Source organism: Alligator mississippiensis, chromosome 7, assembly GCF_030867095.1.
Source record: "Alligator mississippiensis isolate rAllMis1 chromosome 7, rAllMis1, whole genome shotgun sequence".
NCBI lineage: Eukaryota > Metazoa > Chordata > Crocodylia > Alligatoridae > Alligator > Alligator mississippiensis.
Window position 1 is genome coordinate 51734671 of NC_081830.1, and position 6955 is coordinate 51741625.

Below are 6955 nucleotides of genomic sequence, written 5' to 3' on the forward strand. Positions count from 1 at the left end.
TGTAAGAGTGCTGTAGCCATGATGCTCAAGGAATTATTTGAGAAGCAAGGATTTCTTAGGATGATATCTTTTATTGGACCAACTATAGAGTTGGGATAGTGTTAGACAAGCTTTTGAATATAAGACATTCTTCATCAGGTAGGGAAAAGGGAAATAGAAGAAGGGGAAAACAACTATCTGATTCTACCACCACTGAAGTAATGGATAAAACTTCCATTAATTTTGATAGGATTGGGTCCCAATATAGTCTGCCTTTGAAACAAGGAAAAAAGAACTAACAGATTAAAAAAATCTAGAAAGGGGAAGACAACTTACGAGAGATGGAGAGAGAGGGAGAGAAAGAGAAAGTTTCATAAAGGAGCCAGGAGCTAGAGATAATTATAAGAAGAGAGAAGTATTTAAACTGAGCATAAGATTTGGGGGGAGGGGGTGAAAAGTAGAGACAGAGTTAATTTCAAGTATCCACCTGGCACAGAAAAATCCTTAACAAGTGAGGTGGGAAGAGAGAGATGCTGCACACTTTTTGTCCGTTGTGTGCACCAAACTATACCTTTGTTGTTTATTTTTTGTGTTGTTTTATTTTTTTACAGGATTTCTTGATTGGATTAATAATTGTAATGCTTACTCTCCACAAGAATGGATAGAAATACCAAGTGTTCTAATATATGTAATTAGAGGCAGGGCTGTGTGAAATTTTGCTGCCAGTTTTGTTTCAACTCGTTTTGAGGTCGAAACAGCAAAATTGAAATGAAACAGATATAGTCGAAACAGCCTCAAAACAAAATGAAGCAAGTTGAAACATTTCACCATTACTCCCATAGGTTATAATGGGGAAGGATGAAACAGCCTATTACTTTGTCATTTCTATCCTGGTTTGGATGACACTCACAGGACTGGTAGCTCCTTCTGAGGGCATGATGCCTGCCAAGTTTCAAGGAGATAGGTGAAGGGGGTTCAGAGAAACTGCACCCCAAAATCTTGAAAGCAAAACGTGTCACGTGTATGTGTTAAGCCACAGCAAGATCAAAACTGCAGGGATAGTAGCCCCTGCTGAGGCCACAAAGTCTGCCAAGTTTCAAGGAGATAGGTGCAGGGATTTGGGAGAAACTGTACCTCAAGCTGCGGACAAGCAAAACTCGTGACTCTGTGTTCACCAGGGCACCCTTGGGGAAAACTAGGAGTAATGGTTACAAACTCCTGGAAGTTCATTTCAGGCTCAACATTAGGAAAAACTAGTTCACAACTAGGGTGTCCAGACTGTGACCATTACTTCTAGCTTTCCCCAAGGGTGCCCTGGTGAACAGCTGTTCGCTAAGCCCTAGATATATGCTTCTGATGTAGCAGTAAGCCACTATCAAGTTCTCTCTCAGCCTTCTTTTTTTCAGGCTGAAGAGTCCCAGGTCCCTCAGCCTTTCCTCATATGGCTTGCCATGCAAATCTCTGATCATATGGGTAGCCCTTCTCTGAACTCTCTCAAGCTTTACCATGTCCTTGTTAAAGTGCGGAGCCCAGAACTGGACGCAGTACTCCAGCTGTGGTCTCACCAGAGAATCACTTCTTTGCAATAGTTCTGCTGTAGATGCATCAATTGATGCATGCCAGGGTATTGTTGGCCCTGCTGGCTACAGCATCACACTGCTGGCTCATGTTCATACTGTGGTCAATTATTACCCCAGGTCTGTGGTGGCAAGTGTTGGGGGATCTTCAGTCCTGCTGCCTGATGAGAGGCAACAGTTGCACAAGCACCCATGTCATGAGTTTTGCCTGTCAGCAACTAGGGGTGCAGGACCCCAGAGCCCCCCTGCACCTATCTCCTTGACAGTTGCCCGGCTTTGTAGCCACAGCAGGGCCTAGCAGCCAGGCCTGCAGTAGTTTCCATCCCCTTCCCCCACATGCCCCAAGACGGACACAGTTGCACAAGCACCCATGACACAAGTTTTGCCTGTCAGCAGCCGGAGGTGCAGGGCCCCAGAACCCCTGCACCTATCTCCTTGACACCTGGCAGGCTTTGTAGCCTCAGCAGGGGTTAGCATGCCTGTAGCTTTCACCCTGCTGTGGCTTAACACACACACGACATAAGTTTTACCTTCAAGATGTTGGGGTGCAGTTTCTCTGAACCCCTTGCACCTATCTCCTTGAAACTTTGCAGGCTTCACACCCTCAGAAGGGACTATTATTCCTGTGGTTTTCATCCAAATCAGGCCAGAAATTATGAAGTTATAGGCTGTTTTGATCTTCCCTGTATCTTACGAGTGAAACGTTGAAACAGTTTCAACGTTTTGACCCTGTTTCGATGGAACAGAACAGAACAGAACAGCTGTTTCGAATCAAAACAAAATTCGAAACAGAACGCTGTTCCATTGAAACGTCAAAACACTGGCCAAAACAGAGTGCTGCTGTTTCACACAGCCCTAATTAGAGGCCATTAATCTCTTGATATTGGGAAGAGTTAAAGTATTAAACACCATTTACATATAGGACTAAATTTGCTTCACGTGCATAAAACCAGGGGATTCCCCATTCATCATTGTACCTCTGCCTTCCTCACATACTTATGACCTTCCATCGTATCACCCTCTAACCTGGTTTATACAGAGCCCACATTTAGACTACATCCTGTACTATGCTGGATTGAGAAACTGCACTACACAGCCAATTTATTACACTTGTCCCTGTGGAATTCCACCACCCTACAGATAGCTTTGCATCTGCATGTGGTACTGGGTAATTTTCTCCCAAAGACGGGAATATCCTCAGGGCCATATCCTGTGACTAGTTTTCATCTCTCAGTAATGAGGATTTCATGTGTCTGGCAAGATATTGAGTCAAAATACTTTGAGTCAATAATGTAAGTGAACATCTTGAGCACCTCCACTTAACTTCGACTCAGTTTTCCTGGGAGTACACTGAAGTCAGTGCTATCAGAATCTGCCCCACTGGCATGTTGAGGGCAGTGAAAGAGCCTAGGTCCTAGACTGCCTGACATTTGAAGTCAATCACCTAACACCTCTGGCATCTTATTTCAAATTCTGTTTGTTTTTTGAGAACTCAAGACAGCTTGTGCTTGACTGAGGATTGCAGGAATTGACTCTGCTTTTAAAAATAATGTCACTATTTACTCTGGACTGTTTTCATGTTTTAATCTGCTGAGCAACTGGTATTTTTCTCTATTCTGGAAACTACTGTGGAACATAATGGAAGGAAAAATCCTAAATTCACCGATCTTAATGATTCATGAGTTATATGTTATAAGTAGTTTATATACATATGCCTTTCATTCAAAATTTCAGTAGCTCTAGAAATGCCAATATATAAAATAAGATTAGGTACAGTTAAAATAATTAAGATCAATATGCAAACTCATTTTAGAAGTTGTTTCTATCCCTCAAGATATATTTTAAGAATAAGCTTTAAAATACACCTACATTGAGGTTTATTCTTGCAGGACACACAAGCATTAGATTAGCCCACAGGCAGCAAAGTGCTATGGTCTTTAATGAAGAGCCAGGAACTAATGTGATCTTATTAAAACAACTGACTCAATATGGGATGCCACAATGACCAAGTCCACGTATCTAACTGAGCCCTATCAAGTAACTAGATTTAATAAATAAATCAAATAACTAAATAATAAAAGAGATTTGTTTAAAGTCAGCTATGAATCTCACCCAAATTTCTCTCATGAAAAATGAAGTACTGTAAAGGGACAAATAAAAAGAAATGGGTTAACCATGTGTTATTATAATATATGAAGTGAAGATGTATAAGATGATAAAAATATTATTTCATCCCTAATGCTGTGTACTATCCATGGTTATATGCCTTTGAGTGCATCAAAACTGACAGGAAAGGTTGTATTTTCTATTCAACTTGTCCCCGTGCTAAATGTGCATTGGTCAATTAACCAAATATATATGGGTACATGTATAGGGGGGGTTTAGATCCCTAAATTGAAACAGTGGGCTTTTAATGGATGATTGGTTAAAAACCCACCGTTTCAATTTAGGGGCTTCCATCACTGTTATAGCGAGGGGCCTGATCCTTTTTTTTCTTCTTGCAGAGCCTGACCATGTCTCCCACAGCAGGGGGGCAAGCTGCTGGCAGGCCAAATAGCCCCTGAGCTGTGGAGTCCCTGGTCCTTCCTTCTGCAGTGGCAGTGTCCCCTGGGTGGGCTGCTAGCAGGCAGGTGCTGTCCCAGTTTGGGCAGTACCCACCCACTAGCCGCCTGCCTGGGGGGCTCTGGTGGGCACTGGAGGGGTGGAGGGTCCTGAGCAGCGAGCTGGCAGGGGCCCCCAGTTCTTCCCTCCACCACGGCAGTGCCCCCCAAAGCCCCCCAGGCAGGTGGTTAGTGCGCGGGTACTGCCCAAACTGGGACAGTACCTGCTTGCTAGCAGCCCACCCAGGGGACACTGCCACTGCCACTGCAGAAGGAAGGACCAAGGACCATTGCATGTGGTTTAGTTTGCAACATAACTAACACATTTAAATGATAAAAAACCCAGGCACATGTACAGTGTGATGCAATTAAACTTCAAAAATGTCCGCTTTTCATCACATGTACAAGCGTCCTATGAAGTCACAAACAAATCACTTTAGTTTTACAGTTAGTTCTACATGTCTATGCCCACATCTGGAGGCTGACATGAGCACAATTTGCACATGTAGTGATTGTATGTTCCAGTGACCTGTTAGATACCTAACTGCTATCTTCGTGTATAGTATACAAGAGATTACAAAAAAATGTGTACATTTTTTTTATGAGCAAGGAGTTTTGGAAATCTCTGTCCTTATTAAAAAGGGCATTGAATTAGCAGTGAATGCTGAAGCATAGCATATGTGAGGAGCTATGCAATAAACATTAAAATCAGCACCTTGAAGATTTCCAAGGATTCTAATTTAGCTGAGCTCACGAACTGATCACTGGTACAGAGGACCAAGAGGTCACAACAACATCAGTCATGTGAGTGTCAGTAACATGTTTCAGTGCATTCCTGGATCAGGAACCAAACATGGAATAAGAAGTTATTTGCAATTCAAAAAAGACTTCATTAACTTTTTAATACATTTTTCTTGTGGAGCATAAAAAAGTATTTTGGACTGTTTAATTACTCCCTCTCTCTTCTTCTCTCTACCACAGAAAATGGAAACATTTTATGTTTCCATACACAAAGAACAAAACATACACTTACTTTTTTTGGTAAACCATAGGTAGGGTGACAACAAAGACAGGTGATATCCCCCATAAGAGGACACAATGCATTCTCCTTCTGTAACACACAGCTACTCTTCCACAAAGTGGCCATTGTCTCTCCAGACAACACGCTTCTGGAAGTTTACAAGACAGAAGAGACACAATAATGGTAAAACAGAAAAACCACATCCACGCTTTGCCAAAATGGTTAACCTGTGGTTTTGGTAGTTCAAACTTGCACTAGCCCTTCCCCAGGGGAAGCAAGCTACACCAGTAATTTTGTCTATGTACCTACATCAAATCTAGAAACTTCTTTTAGCACAGCTGTGCTGATGGAGGGTCACACCTCTTCAAGCCCTGTTCTACGTAGCTGTGCCAGGAGAGGCTGACAACCAGAGCCGACCCAAGCAGGGTGCAGGGCCCGGGGCAAATCAGCCCGTGCGGGGCCCACTCTGATCCCATGGGCCTGGACCCGAAGAAGCTGTCGCCACCACATTTTATAGCCAATTTCATTTTCATGCTGTATTCTGAAGTAACAATCAATACCCAGCTGGAGAATTTTGTTTTACTCATATGAATTATTTGATTGTTAGGTTCCTTTTTTATTTCTGAAGCTGCTGGGAAATCTGAAGATTTTATGGACAGGTTTTCTGAAATCCAAAACTCTTTATCTGCTAAGGTATTTTTCACTTGGTGTACTAGAAACCTAGTTCAACAGGTTAAGTGGCCTGTCCTATTGTTTATTATGGGCCAGCGCCTGTTTTGAAATAAGAATAAAGACAAGATGGGTCTGGAGAACTGTCATATTCTACAATGAGTGGGGAATAATTATGCTAATCCAATATATTAAAAAAATAATTTAAATATATTTTGACTGTGTTTTCTCCCTGCTACTGAGCCATGGCCAATTAGCATGAAGAACCATATGCCCCCAGAACGTGTTATCTCCCTGTTTCTGGTTATTCTAGTTGCACTGTCTAGAATCCAGAAATTTTTCTTCATTTCCTGCATTTCACCTCAAATGGCTGTGACTGGGGACAGAATTTCTTTTCGTGGGGTATAGAAACAAGGTATACATCCCCTTCTTTCCCACAAGTAGCAACAGTGAGGTCCCTTATGTTACTTTGAAGAGGCAGTGTTTTCCTCAGTAGCCAGGGTATGTCTGCTTGGATAAGGGCAATGCATTCTTCCTTTCTTGTCAAAGAGAGGACTCCTGGCATAGCCGCTGGTATTGTTGTTAACACTAATAGGAGGTTTGCATTTCTCAGATCTATTATTGTAGGTTGCTTACAGGTTCAGGCAGACTTGGCTACATCAGTTACAATCTACTGTGATTACTGAGTGGCTAAAATGTGTGTGATGCCAATTTAAGCCTCCTTTAACATTTTTGATTCATCCACATATGTAGTACTGTCTTATATGTAGTGTTTCTAATATTTACTCCCACTCAATTTTACTGTGCCAGATGTACATTCAATAAAATTACTGCAAGAGAATTGCAGTTTGGCTGTCTCCATCTCAAAGTTATTATAATTACCCTTTTGGAAGATCAGGTCTGAGTTAATACTGCAATTCCTTAACATTTGCCATTGTGGCCAAGTGATAGGGTACCATCAAGAATCTAGTTCACTCCAGCACTAAATATAGTTGCTGCCATTAGTAGAACTATGCCTGTAAGGGTTACTTTGAAAGACCTTCCTATTTGGGCAGGCATTTAGCAAACAAAACTAGGGGGTCTCTTTTATTTTGATACTTTAGTTGCCT